The following is a 15,000-nucleotide window of genomic DNA, read 5'->3' on the forward strand; positions in this document are numbered from 1 at the left end:
ATACAGGGATGGTATATAACACATGTGGAGGGTAAACAGGATGGAGAGGTGTGTTTGGAAATTGGAAGCCCATGAGCCCCTAAATAGAAACAGTAGGACTGAGGTCCCCACCCACGGGCAGTCACCACTGCACCTTCATGGCCCCAAAGGTGGCTGTGCTGGGGGCTGAGCAGGATCGGCAGGCTGACCATCTAAATCCACCACATAGCCCTCAAACTGGCATAGCAGATCTCCAAATTCCCTTCGGAGCTAATTATGCACCAATCCCTGGACCTGACTTCGGGTGACAGGATCCTGTTCGCGCCTGCTCCCAGGGGGATGAGCCCCATCCCCTGAGGCAGTTCCACCCAAAGGTGGTGCAGGACCATTGGATGAAGAGGTCCCTGGGGGGGTCCCAGGCATGCTGGGGCCTGGTGCCACGGCTAGATGAGGTAGGAGAGGTGGGTCCGCTGAGATGGGCATTCCCATATGTGCTATGGTATTGCAGTTTTAAAACATATGTGGGCTAGTAATAGTCAACACAATGCAGGATTAGTTATAACAGCATTCATAGATATTCCCATTAACCCAAAACACCAGATTTGGAACAGTTGCTTAGCAATCAGGAAACATGCATATATGGAACCACAGTGGCCATTACAATGGCATGCAGGTTACATTGATAGCAACAGGCCACCAATGATAGTATTTCAACATGGAACATTAATAGAAACACATTTCAATATTTATTGAACAATAGGACATATGTCCCAACAGTAGGTTTGGTGTAAACATACCCATTGATTTGTGTATTTAGATTATTGTTGCAAATATGGTGGGGGGGGGGAGATGTCAATTAACAACTTATATATCCTTGTAGTACTCACAACTTTAATGATCATTGCTCTAATCATTAAGGTACAGGTATTGTTACAATACCCTATGGCTTTGGTTTGGGCAGTGGTATGCTTGTACACAGTGTGTACGTCAACTGCCTTATAGCTATATTCTACATTTCTTACCTGGTAGACCTGTGGAGGGAATGTTTGTTAACACTACCTGACTGTTTCTACACATATTTCCAGATTCAAAGTTAATATTTTGCATATTCCTCTCAATCTCTTAATGCACACACTCTTGACAAAGCTTGACAACATGGGGGTACAAATAGGGACATGTTTTGAATATTTCTGTCATAAACTTGGACAGTTGCTAGAGTGACAGGATTTGTTTTAATATACATTTTCTGAAGGTTTTGATGTATGAAAATCAAATGTATGTCATTATTTTGTGACTACATTTCTGAGATCATCCCACTGATTTGTCAGGGGGACAGAAGAACAGGCAGAAAATATAAGCCAATTATTTGGACATTCTGAAAAATATGTACAGTTGAGAGGTATGATTATGCATATAGCTTACTATCACTCCCAGGATTCAAACCATGGCTGTGTCTGCTAACAATACAACAATTTAAGTCACAGCAGAGTGTGTGATTTGGATATTGCTGTCTATGCCTTCAGTGTTTACTGTCTTAGTCTATCTTAGTTGCACAATCTGACCTTGTAATTACAACAGTCTTATACAGACTTTCCTACACATATTTTTATGTAGCCCAGTGTGAGAAACAGCGGTTGACACAACAGTACTATTCTGATATCAGATGTTACTGAATGCTACATGTCAGGTCATACTATACCAGAGTAAACACTACCAGTCCAGTCCTGGATTTAAATTTTTGTTGGCAGGCACAGTTTTCTTATCTAACAGACCTGTGGAGGAAATGTTTGTTAACACTACCTGATTGTTTCTACACATATTCCAAGATTCCAGTTAATATTATGCACATACCTCTCAATCTCTTAATGCACATTCTATGGACAAAGCTTGACAACATGGGGGTACAAATAGGGACATGTTTTGAATATTGCTGTCATAAACTTGGAGAGTTGCTAGAGTGACAGGATTTGTTTTAATATACATTTTCTGAAGGTTTTGAGGTCTGAACATCAAATGTATGTTATTATTTCATAACTACAATTCTGAAATCATCACACTGATTTGCCAGGGGGACACGGGAACAGGCAGAAAATATGGGCCAATTATCTGGACATTCTGAAAAGTCTGTACAGTTGAGAGGTATGATTATGCATACAGCTTACTACCACTCCCAGGATTTGAACCATGGCTGCGTCTGCTAAAAATACAAGTCGCAGCAGAGTATGCTATTTGGATATTGCTGTTTATCTCTTCAGTGTTTTCTAAGTCTCTCTTGGTTGTACAATCTGATCTTGTACTTACAACAGTCTTATACAGACATTCCTAGACATTTTTTATGTAGCACAGTGTGGGTAACAGTGGTTCATAGGTTCATAGGTTCATACTAGGCTATCTGCCCAAGGGCATTTATAAGCCGAGCCCAGAGTTTTGTGGCTTTCGCCACCCCTTTACTATGCCCATTATTTTGCTGTGCCTCTGTCAAGCAGTGACACTGAGATAATCCCTAGGGTATATCTGCGATCTCCCATCCATTGGTCAAGATTTCTCTTGAACAGAGCCAGCAAGGTGCTCTGCCTCACATGTACCGGGATTTTGTTCCACAGCATAGGGAGTCTCTGGGTGAGGAATCTGTCCCTCCAGCATATCCTATTAATAACCGTGTCAAGGTTTAAGTCTCCCGCCCTTGTAGTTCTGAGGGATCTAGATTTTTTGAGGTGAAGCATGTTCATCAATTCTGGGTTGGACATGGCCTTGTATGTCAGGCACAGGTCACCTCTGAGCAGACGGTAAGCGACTGAATAGAGCTGGAGTATCTTCAGTCGGGCAGCATAGGACATATTTTTGAGACCCTTTATCCTTTTGGTGAGGAACTTTTGGGGCCTTTCCAGTTGCTGCAGGTGTCGTGTCAGGTACATTCCGAATGGGGCATTGTACTCAATCATTGGTCTGATGAGTGATGAGTACAGGGGGACGATGACCTCCCTTGATCTAGATGTGAATCCCTTCATGATCAGGTGGGCAATGTAGAAGGTCTTCCTAACTACTTTGGCAACGTGAGTGTCAAACGAAAGGTTACTGTCAACCTGGGTCCCCAGATCCCTGATAACCTCTTCTGTGCTTAGTGGGTTGCCACCTATATGGTAGCTAGGGGAAACCTTGTTTTTCCCGAAGGGTATGACTATGCATTTTTTGGCGTTTAACTTTAGGCCATGGCTCTGGCACCAGTTATCCATTTCTATAAGACCCTTCTGAAGGATATCTGTGTCAGATGTGTTCTCAACTATGGCGCCCAGTTTGCAGTCATCTGCAAATTCTGTCAGCCATAATCCTCCTGTGTTTGCTTGTACTTCTGAAAAGTAGATGCCGAACAGGAGTGGGCCCAGGACTGAGCCCTGTGGGACACCACTTGTGACAGGCCTTGAGTCTGACATGGCGCCAGCAACTCTGACCCTGTGGGTTCTGTCACTTAACCAGTTTGCAACCCATCTTGTGACGTATGGGTTTACATTTAAGCTGATGAGTTTTTCAATGATACCTGAGTGGGGTATTGTGTCGAAAGCCTTTGCCAGGTCAAGGTAGGCTGTGTGGACTGCCTTTCCTTCATCAATGGCCTTGGTGACTGTTTCAAAAAAGTCAACCAAGTTTAAAAGGCATGATCTGCCTTTGACAAAGCCAAACTGGGTTGGATCCAAAGTCTGCAAGTCCCCTATGTCTTTATTTATGAGTTCCATTATGATCCTCTCCATAGCTTTGCAGATCAGGCTTGTCAAGCTGATGGGATGGTAATTTCCAGGGTCGGTGGAGGCACCGCCTTTGTGAAGTGGGACCACAGTTGCCGTACGCCACTCCTTGGGCATGTATCCTCAGGTGAGGCTAAGATTAAACAGCTGCCCTAACTGTGGGTTTAATTCCTCATTGAGTTCGTGGAGCACACAACTGGGGACACCATTTGGTCCCATGGATGCTGTGTTTTCTGCCTTGGAGAGAGCAGTTCTCACCTGAGCGTTAGAGATGTTTGGGGGGCTACAATCCTCTGGTATAGATATCTCACCTTTTGTGGGGGAGGGGGGGAGAAGTTTGCACTGAATCTGTCAGCCAGTATGTTGGCAATATCTGTAGGTTCAGTAATTTTTACATCATTTTGAACTAATTCTGAGCATATCTGGGAGTTTCCTCCTAGGTTTCTAACATAGCTAAAGAAGGCCTTATGATTGTCTTTTGAGTCCTTAGCGACTTTTCTCTCACATTACTATTCAGAGAATGCAACAATAAATGCCATACAATACCAGAGTAAACACAACCAGTCCAGACTTTAGAGCTTTATTGCTAGGCAGTTGCAGTTTTATTTAAATATAACATATATGGGACTATTACTGTCATATTGTCTGGTTTATTCAGTACAACCCATACAACAGTTTTTATACTGCCAGGTGAATTTCTACTACTTTATATATATTTATTTGGTATGACTACTGCAGGCAGGATTGTTACTCACCAGCCTCGCGACACAGCCTTTGCAGCCTACTAGCATGGGCTTCCTGATTCACAGCCTGCTCAGCTGCAGCTGTAAGGGAAATAGAAAAATATTTAGGCATACATATCCATCATATCCACAGGCTGGACATTAGTAAACAGTTATTAGTATGAGTACTTGCACACTGCTGGGACATCACCCCTCTGCCTTGCTTCTTAGGCCCTCTCATCCAAGAGCTCCCTCTTTCTCTGCTTCAAGTCAGCATAGTGATGCCGGACCTGATCACCAGTCCAAGGGATACCAGTGGGACTGGTGAGATCACGGGTGAGATGGTCCCAGGCTTCCACTTTATATTGGGAGCCTTGGTACTTGTCCTGCAGCAGTCTCTCATCCAGGTTTGGTACCAGGAGTCCTACCATGACCTTGGACTCCTGTATGCCCCAGCGCTGCGCACGGAAGCACATGTCCTCACCGACTTCTGCCATACTACCTACAGTGGGAAGCTGCAACCAGTTATGAGCTGTATTCCTGCCTGTGGACGTTTAAATACTGCCAGTTTCCTACCCTTTGCCATGACTGGACAGTTTTGAATATGCTGAGCTAAGCTAAGCTACTGGCAAACCTGCTTAGCTAAGGTTGGCATTGCTTAAATGGACAGGTTCAGCACTGCTTACCAAAGGGCAAATCCACTTAGCTGGGCTACTCATTGCTTAGCAGTCATATTTACACAATGCTTACACCTGGTAAGCAGAGCTGTGCAATGATTAGGTTTGCTTATTTTTCATTTTATAGACTATCTGCTGTATGGCATTGATTCATCATTCATTACATATTAGAAATGTGTTTACTGTTCCTGACTTATCCCAATGTGCTTTCACTACATTTATTCATGTGTGACCCTACTGTATGGGGAACTTGTGTTTATATGGGGGTTTTACAACTTTATTAAATTGACACCTCACATCTGGACCTAATGCATTACTCCACTTAACAAATATATATGATTTAGTAGCTAATAATAAAAAAAAATGTTTATGTATTGCTTTCATACGTGAAATGCAACTTGGTTACAGTGGGGATTGAATCAGGAATGGCTGTTTATAAAGCATATCTTTGAACCACTACACTATTGCAGTACTGCTTATGCTGGATGTCTCTTGCTATTTAACTTCTTGTGCTGTTTAAGCTGGACTAAGCGTAGTAAGCAACGGGCACACCCGCTCAGCTATGCTTAAACTTTATGGCATTTATAAAAAAAAAAAGTTTTGTTGTGTTATTTTATCAACTTTCTGCTTTGTGGAACAATTGTCCCTTTTGGTTTTGTCCACATTCCTTACTCTGATGAGTTGGGAGGTATGCGCTATGTGCTTATGCTACCTGTGTTATCCTAACAACATTTGGCTTGGAAATTGGTAGGGACAATTGTCCCTTATGCCTTTGACCACAGATTTGTTATCCTGATGGGCTGGGAGTGTTACGTGAATTCTCGCTCATTTTTAATTGCCAAAAGGCAATTCTGGAGTGCAAGGGGTGTGTGAATTGTGAGAGCTCTGCTCTCAGACATGCCACCTGTGGTCGTACACAGAACTGTGTTGCTTTAGAGGATGGCAGTGTGCTTTCATAAATATGCATGGTGATCTGCTGTGCTGAACAGGAAGAGTCCCTGATGTACAGGAATAACAGTGTTATCACAAAATGTTAGTAACATAAGTCAACAAACATGCTATTTGCAGGTCTTTCTATTTTTATTATATAACTTATAAATATAGAATTATTTTAAGATCATTATAAAAATCACATAGTCATTATAGAATATGCTGGGTTCCTTGTGTAGTGTTGATTTCTTCTATAGAATTCTGCCACCTCAAAAGATTGAAAACTACTGCCATAAGGTATTTTTGAAGGAAATAAGTAGATGAGCTCAAGTAAATTTCAAAAAAAAAAAAAACTTTGAATTTTTGTTAAGACAGTTTAACTAAGTCGATAAATAAAAGTTCCCTGCTATGATTTACTGTTGAGATAGTAATACCAAGAGAGCAGAGACATTGCTTATTATTTATTTTCAAAGATAACAGCTATTGTTTTGTGATTTGCAATAAATAATTTTATTTCTCATTTTGTGTATTTTCAAACTGAGCATAAAATAAGGCACATAGTTACAGAGATTGTAAAATACCTCTGTTTTTTTAAAATTAGTCTATTTTCAGTCATAATAGAACACATAACAGAATGTGCACATATAATAAAACAAAGGGTGCTTATTCCAAGGTCATACATGCAGTACGATAAAAATACTTCTACAACATCACAATTGATTTTGAGTAGGTACTTGCTCATATAAGTGGTTTACATAGTTTATAACATTCTCCCCAGCCCAATAGTGTGATAATGTTTGCCAGAAGCCTAGGCTGTGCCATTGGATGACATCATGTGTGTGTGTGTTAGGGCCTGTGATATCATTAGGCGTATATGGATGTTATGCGTGTGTGTGTTGAGGTGCCCTACATTTTTTCCGGTGTGCGTGTATGCATGCACACAGGTCTGGCATGTGGCTGGCCTACACAGGGATAGTATTGACAGCTGCAGACTGTACAAGGCAGGTTTTACAGTTCACGGTGTCCAGCCATGGCCATGTGACCTGCACTTGCCAGGGGTTGCATGGGTACTACCAGGCAGATGTCCAGATTGGGTACTGTCTGATGACAGATGTCCACTGGAATCGTGTCCCTGTTGGGACTGTCCAGGACCACGTGCAAGTGGCCTGCTGTGTCCTGGTGAGGACTGCACAGCACCAGCTGCACTGCTGCTGCTACCACCACTATGGGAATGGGCATGTGCAGTTGCATGTTCACATAGACCTTCAACAGGTGATGTAGCTGACCTACGTCCACGTGCCCGATGCCTCACTCCCACCAGATGTTCCAGCACAGACATTCCACGCTCGATGATTGACATGCCACAGTCAAGGACTCCCACCATGTCACCCAATCGTCTATCCAAAACATCTGCAAGATGATGGTGAGCATTTGCCTGGATGTTGTCAGTTAATGAACGGACAGCAGCCCTCTGAAGCCTCAGGCCTTCTCTGTTGTGCCGTTCAGCATGTGCCTGTGCCTCCATTACTGCCTGAAACATGCATCTGGTGACTCCAGCTGATGTGCTTTGTCTCACAGGGGCATGTTGGCCAGTGGTCCTCCTACGAGCAACACTGGGCACATGCCTGTGTGGGACATTACCAGTCAGTTGACTGGGATCATGGTGTGCAGGCACACCTTCCATAGTCTCCACACTTCCCTGTTCCATGCTACCACCTGCCAACTGTCCTTCCTCTTTTGCCAGTGGTGATGGGGTACGTGTAGGTAGAGGAACTGTGTGTGTGGATGAGGGAGAGACAGGTGGAATGGCAATCAATGGCACAGATTCAGCCCCTGACAACCTTGCCTGTGCCTCAATCATACTATCATCATCACTGCTAGAGTCTGTGAGGACACTAACATCAGGTGGACCACAGGAGGGCAACGCACCTACATCAACACCTGTGAGGGGAAGACAAGAGCTGTACTTACAAGTTATACCAGAGACACACACAGACACACAGGAACACACAGACACACACAGACACACACAGACACACAGACACATAGACACACACAGACACACATGGACACATAGACTATATGCAGGTGATATGGCAGATGGCATTCAGCTTAGACAATTATAGTTTCAGCTTATACAGTTATAGTGTTAGTTATCATACATCCCTGAGTTGCACACAACAACATGCATGTGTTACAGCAGACAGCATGCACCTTAAACAATTATAGTGGTGGTTAGCATACATACCTGTATGGCACCATTTGTGTTAGTAGCCTATGCCCTATACCTGCAACACAATGCATGCACTTTGCACAATTGCACAGCACTGCCATGGTGTGTACAACATACACCACATGTTAACAGACCATTGCTGACCTATGTACATCTGCCACTGATGCTTTGTGTTGACCAACACCCATATGTGTGAGGACATGAGCAGTAGGGTATGTCAACTGCATACTATGTTTGCCTGAGCCCTAGCTTGCATATCTCCCCCAAAGCAGTGAATATCTGTTCAACATTATTCCACCTACCCCTGAGCTGAGTCTAGACATTGTGCATGTGGCTGTACACACATGTTTGACATGGCTGTCCCTACGTTACAATGGTGTCTCAGACCAGCACAGGTTTACAGTACACCGGCCTGCTGTGTGGTGTATGACCTTGCCAATCACATGTAGTATGACATGTCTTTTGCTGACGTGTTGAATGACATGCATACATGTGTAACACAATGGTGTCCTTTCCAATCTACAGTATGGTAATGGTGTCCCAATGCAGGGATGTGTTATACTAACATGGACCTTCAGCTGATGCAATGTTGTCTGTCCACACTACAAATATTCAGGGACATACTGCACATTGAGCTGATGTGCATAGCCATTGCATGGCATCATGTGGCTTCACAATTGCTATACAGTGTGAGCTACTGACACAGTTCATAGCCATGACTATGTTCACATGCAATACATATCTAACGTGGTATGTGACCCACGTCACTGAGGTGTATACACACTAAACCCTAATGTGGAATGTGTGACACAGGTCACAGAATGGTATACAGATGACACCCCTGCACATCTGCAACCATACTGATGCCTGGCAACTATGCCCACACATGGCTAACTTAGCAGTACTCTATGTCCCACATGCCATCTGTGTACCTCACACACATGAGGAGCAGGTATGATAGTGATGTCTGACACCAGCAAGGTGAATGTACTGTATCTGTGACCTGATGTGGTTGTATGTGTATGTTGTGCAACACATGTATGTATTTGGATACTGTATAGGTGAATGCTTTCATGTCGTGACACACTCAAGATGTTCAAGACCTCTTATGTGGTGGTTTCATGTTATGCCTACACATGCTGTGCACAGGCCTGTATGATGTTTAGTGTTTCACATCTGCAATATCACCATTACACAAAGGCCATAGTTGTATTGTGTTGAGCCAATGTACAATAGGGTGTACACACATGTACATCACTTCTACTGTGTCTGTTGCTTCATGTCTCTGGCCATCCTTCGTGGCCATATGTACACATGCTCTGTCCAATGGTTGTGATGGCCATCTTATTTCAAATGTCAGTGTTATCCCATATGACATGCACCCATAGATGTCATATGCTCCACTGAGGACAGGGTTATACAGACAAAGGGTGGTATATATGGGATGCGAGACATGTTTTGCAGGATAGTTGAACAGTGTTTCAGTCAGCCCACTACATGTCATGGACATGTTAGATAGCACATGACATTGTGTGACATTCATAGCAAGGGTATAATCCACAAGGGTGTATCCTGTTGGCCGGTCATACTCCAGCTCCAACACATTTAGAGTGTGTGCACACATATGCTCTCTGTACAGTACTGTTCATATTCCCAACATGTGTAATGCTGATATGTAGTACCTGTCCCTACAGTGAAACACACCTTCACCATTGTATTCACTGTTGTCCACACATTTGGCAATGACAGTTTGGAAGGTTTAGTGTAGATGTTTCATATAGTCTTCAATTGTTTCACATGGGTAAACACTGTGATGCATTGCAGGTCTGACCAGTGTCCATTAACAGGACCACCATACATAATGTGCATGTGTGTTATGGCAGATAGCATGCAATTAATATTTTCCGTGCATTATCAAGCCTGGTAAATAATAACAATCTCACCTGACACAAGCTGCTGTCACTGCAAAACACCAGAGGTACCTAAACAGGAGTGTCACAGCAGTAAGATCATTATCCACACCTGTGTGATAGCTACAGGGTGTAATGGCTATGTTAGCACGTAAGCCAGTACAATACACTATACTATGGAGTATGCACATCTGTGCATACATAGAGTAGCAGACTATAGTATGTGGCATGTGTGCATACATGCCTTGCATATGATCTTACATTGCATGTTGTACAGTAACGCATATAACTATGTGAAATATAGTTGCGTTATATGTGCAGTAGTGACTTACCATGCAACTCCAGGATCAGTGGTTGAGAGACACCCACCTCCACAATACCAGCTGAAGCTTGTGGATGGAGGTCTGCAGGTGTCCCCAGGTTGGCCAGTAGCTCCTCAGTATGTGTGAGTGGGGGCTGAGTGAGTGGCCCCCCACCTGTTGCACCGTGTTCCCTGGTGATTGCATTAGCACGCTTTCGCCCATCTTATGAGGTCAGTGCATTGTCGGTGCACCTGCTGATAGGTGTGATTGTGACTGCCAACATCATTTACCCTCCTGCAGAGTTCCTCCCACAGGGCAACCCACTGTTGTGCATCCTGTGGCATACGGCTGAAGAGTGTTGTATGGTTGTTGAGGAGGTATGGGATGAGGACCTCATCCTTCAAGCGGCTGTACACCAGCAGTCTGCTACGTGGCATACCTGGAAGACATAATGATGGAGACAGGTCACAGTAACTCACAGAGAAGTACAGAAGTACAGCTGAACATACATGTATATCACATTTATTAAGATTACAAATACATCTCTGCAGATCTACATGACACTAACACCACTGACATGTAAAAGTCACACACATTTCACACTTACTGGTGATGTGATGTTATTGCCATATATGTGTGTGTCATGTGATGACATTGCTCATACACCATGTGAATGTTGTCTTGACATAGGTATGTCTGTTTGCCTGTACTAGTGTCTTTACCTATCAGCACATGCCTGGATGTGTTCACATTAAAGCAATTGACCTTAATGCTGTGTATATGTCACATATATAGTCATACATAGCCATTAGGGATATGACCTGTGACCCTGTAGACTTGCAAGCATGTATGTGTTTTGCCATATACATCTACATGGCACTGCACAGCTGTGTAGCATCCTGCCATGTATTGCCTGTGTTGCACATGTGTAACACTTGGGACAATAGCTAGCCTGATGGTATTTGCAGGGTTGGATATCAACTATAGCATGTATGGTCATAGTGATCTAGTAGGCTATATGCCCTGGGCCATTTATGAGCCTAGGCAGACAGGTTACTGAGCTGTAGGCAACAGGCAGGTAAGTTTTAGTGGCCAGTTCAAGCAGTGCCACAGAACTGATCCAAAGGGATACTGATATATTTGGAATGCGGTCATCACACCATGTCACAGAGAGGGGCGATGTGCAGCTTCGTTGGACAGGGATGCATAGTATGGCAAGAGTATGTTAAGTGTATGGGACAGAGATCTGTCAGGCATGTTGTGATCCTTGTACTAGAAAGGTGGATGTCCATGAAGTATGTGTTTATTTGGAATCAGGATGTATTAAGTGTAGCATGTCCAGCACCTTTGGGTTGGACATGGCTTTATTCAGGGTAGGCTGCATGCTTTATAGTGCAGCTAGTGACTGGAAAGGCCAGTGTAGGCCATATACACATGAGCAATAACCCTTAAAAGAAATATGTGATCTATTATGGGTCACATGGGTGTTGAGTATGGCTGAACAATTATCTCTATATTCCTGGGTGGCACCCTGTCATGATTAGGGGTGCCAGATACAACTACCTGTCTGGTGTGGTGAAATAACTATCAAAGGAAATAATACTGTCCAGCTGCATCCCATACACACAGTTGCCATTATGTTGACTGCTGCCTAGGTGGTAGTTCATGGGTACAGGGTTTGTAACATAGGGAATGACAATGCAATACTTAGCTGTCAGATTGTGGCCATACGTCACACACCACACATCTGACACACTAAGGCCTTTTTGTATGTTGAATGCAGCACACATTGAGTCAACTATTGCTCCTAGTTCATAGTCATTTGCAAACATCAATAGGCTGATGCCTTCTGTGTTAGTCTGTGTGGAATAGATAACAAAGAGGGGGAGTACCAGTAATGAATCCTGTATTACTGTGGTTGGCACTGGTTTGATGTGCGTGTATTAGTCAGACACCTTCTGTAGTGTTGGTTCTGCCAGCAGTCCAGTTGCCAACCACTCCTGTGACATAGGAATATACACCTAGTTTACTGAGTGTAGCTGGAACACAGTATGGGTGATGGTGTCCTACGACCTGGCAATGCAGTGTGAATCAACCCTACTGTCTTCTACATCTGTACCGAGTACATCAAATACATTGATCATGGTTCATGGCCTTACAGACCAGACTCAGAAGGGTAGTTGTTCACTATTTCTCATTATCAATGGTGTCTCCCCCTTTGTGGGGTGTGATAACTGTTGCTGTGCACCATTCGTTGTGCACACAGCCTGACATGGAGCTATGATTGAATATGATGTGTATATGGATAGCTGAATGTTCTTACATTTGTGTAGGATACACCCTGAGATGTTGACAGGTCCCATGAAAGCTGTATGTATGGCTTTAGAGAGTGCGGCTTGTACCTGCATAGTCATTATTACAGGGCCCCTGTAGTGTACATGGATATATTACTAAGTGCACCTGTGGGCAGGGGGAGGTGGGAGTGGGTTTAGATTCTCCAAGACCCTATCTGGATGAACGGGTGCTATTTTTGTAGGTGCAGCACTTCCCATGCCATAGTGTTTTGCAGCACGGCAGGTCTTATCGTTGCCATTATGATTAATGACACAGCTATAGAATGCTCTGTGCTTGGCCTCATAATATGTGGCTGATTAGTTTCAAAGTAGCTTTGTGTGGTTTTATATGGTGTATCTGCATCTTACTGAGGCTGACCAGGGATCACCTACACTCATGTGTGTTCACTCTTGCACAAGTTACTACCTTCTGTGGTACAGCTTAAAGCATGGTACCACCAGTTTGCCTTCTTGTTTGTGGTGGGTTGAATCCTGGTTCTGTTTCAATGGCACAATCACTGCACATATGTGACTGATTAAGGTTAATTTGTGTAGGATTCAGCATTTGCACATGGTTTGTCAATCTGCATGGGTGCCATGACAGTCACCACTCTGCTCTTAGGAAACATAACATTGGCATTGGAGACTATGTGTAGCATACTGTTAGCCCTGTTTATGTGACTGCTGTGATCCAGGTCAGTGGGATCGATGGAATCCAACATGCACTGAGCGCAGGTGTTGGTACATGAGGAGTCTTCCCAGTTCATAATGGAATAGTTGAGAGTAGCCATTATTATGGTTCTGTCTCAGACCTAATCTTGCCCATTACAGCACATTATGACAGTTGGGAAATTCATGACCTGGTGGGTGATCTGTCTCAAGGTGCAATTTGAATTCCACTTTGGCACAAAGGTAGTTGCTCAGCATAATGCATCTGAAGTTATGCAAGTGCAACTAGCATGGGGGTGTACTGGTGGGTGATCTGTCACAAGGTGCAATTTGAATTCCACTTTGGTTCAAAGGTAGTTGCTCAGCATAATGCATTTGAAGTTATGCAAGTGCAACTAGCGTGGGAGTGTACATATCCTTCAGGAATCTGGACACACCTGCGACCCATGTGTTCCAATAAAGGATAATGGGCAAGAGGTGAGGTATGTGTTATAACATGGTCATGCAGGTGTGCTCTCCAGAGCATTGAAACATGTCTCAGCCACTGCACAGATATGTTCTCCATGTTAAGGGTTGACATATGTGTGTCCGTATAGTGTTTCTGAAATGTACCATTGTGTAGCAAGACCCGCAGTTTATTGCTTGTCTGTCCCTGTAAATGCAGTGGACCTTCACTTGAACTGTGCATGATGAAGGCACTATAGGGGAAGCATGAGCCCAAGGCAGTATCCAGATTCCCAGGGGTGACAGGTGCAGGCCCTGTCTTGCAATGCATCATGGTCTGTCAACCATGTTATCCCAGGCAGACAGATACTGGATACCCTTTGACTTGCACCACTACAATAGACAATTGTAGAATACAATCCTTTTGTCCCTGTACTGCAGTATCATTCTGGCCAATGGCAGAATGCTACCCAGACCTTGGGACATACCTGCATGGGCTACAAGACCTGACAGTTCCTACATGTGTTTCCATGCAGTCCAGGCTACTGCATCACAAGTCCTGCACAACAACATGGAATATGCCAGAGCCATGTATATAGTTCAAAAGGTGGTCTGAGTGTATGGGTATGTGGCTAATCATGGCAGACAGGCAGCTGACAGTATGTATGCCCTCGTATAGGTTGGTGTGTAACATAGTGCTAGAGTTTGCATTCACAAATGAGTACTGTTGGGCATGTTTCCAGCCATGTGTTCTGAGGTGTGGCACAATTATGCAAACTATGTCATACAGTTTGTGTATTTCTGTGTCTGTCTCTTCCAGCTTGGGTGGGTCACTTGTTTGGCCAGATACTTAGAAGCGTCTGTGAATGTGTGTGATTTCTGGTAGTGTGTGTGGGTGTCCTTACTGTGTTCTGGTAAGGGTATGTGTTGGTTGTGTTGATGAGCTGCATGTGTTAACCTTCACATCATGACTGCCCAGTCCAGTCATGGCTGTAAACTGGGCTACCTTCCAGCTTAACCCTGTAGCTGCATCCCAAACAATGTGTGGGGCGTGGTGTTAG

Source organism: Protopterus annectens, chromosome 3.part1 (assembly GCF_019279795.1).
Source record: "Protopterus annectens isolate FY-2018-M chromosome 3.part1, PAN1.0, whole genome shotgun sequence".
In the NCBI taxonomy this organism is placed as follows: domain Eukaryota; kingdom Metazoa; phylum Chordata; order Ceratodontiformes; family Protopteridae; genus Protopterus; species Protopterus annectens.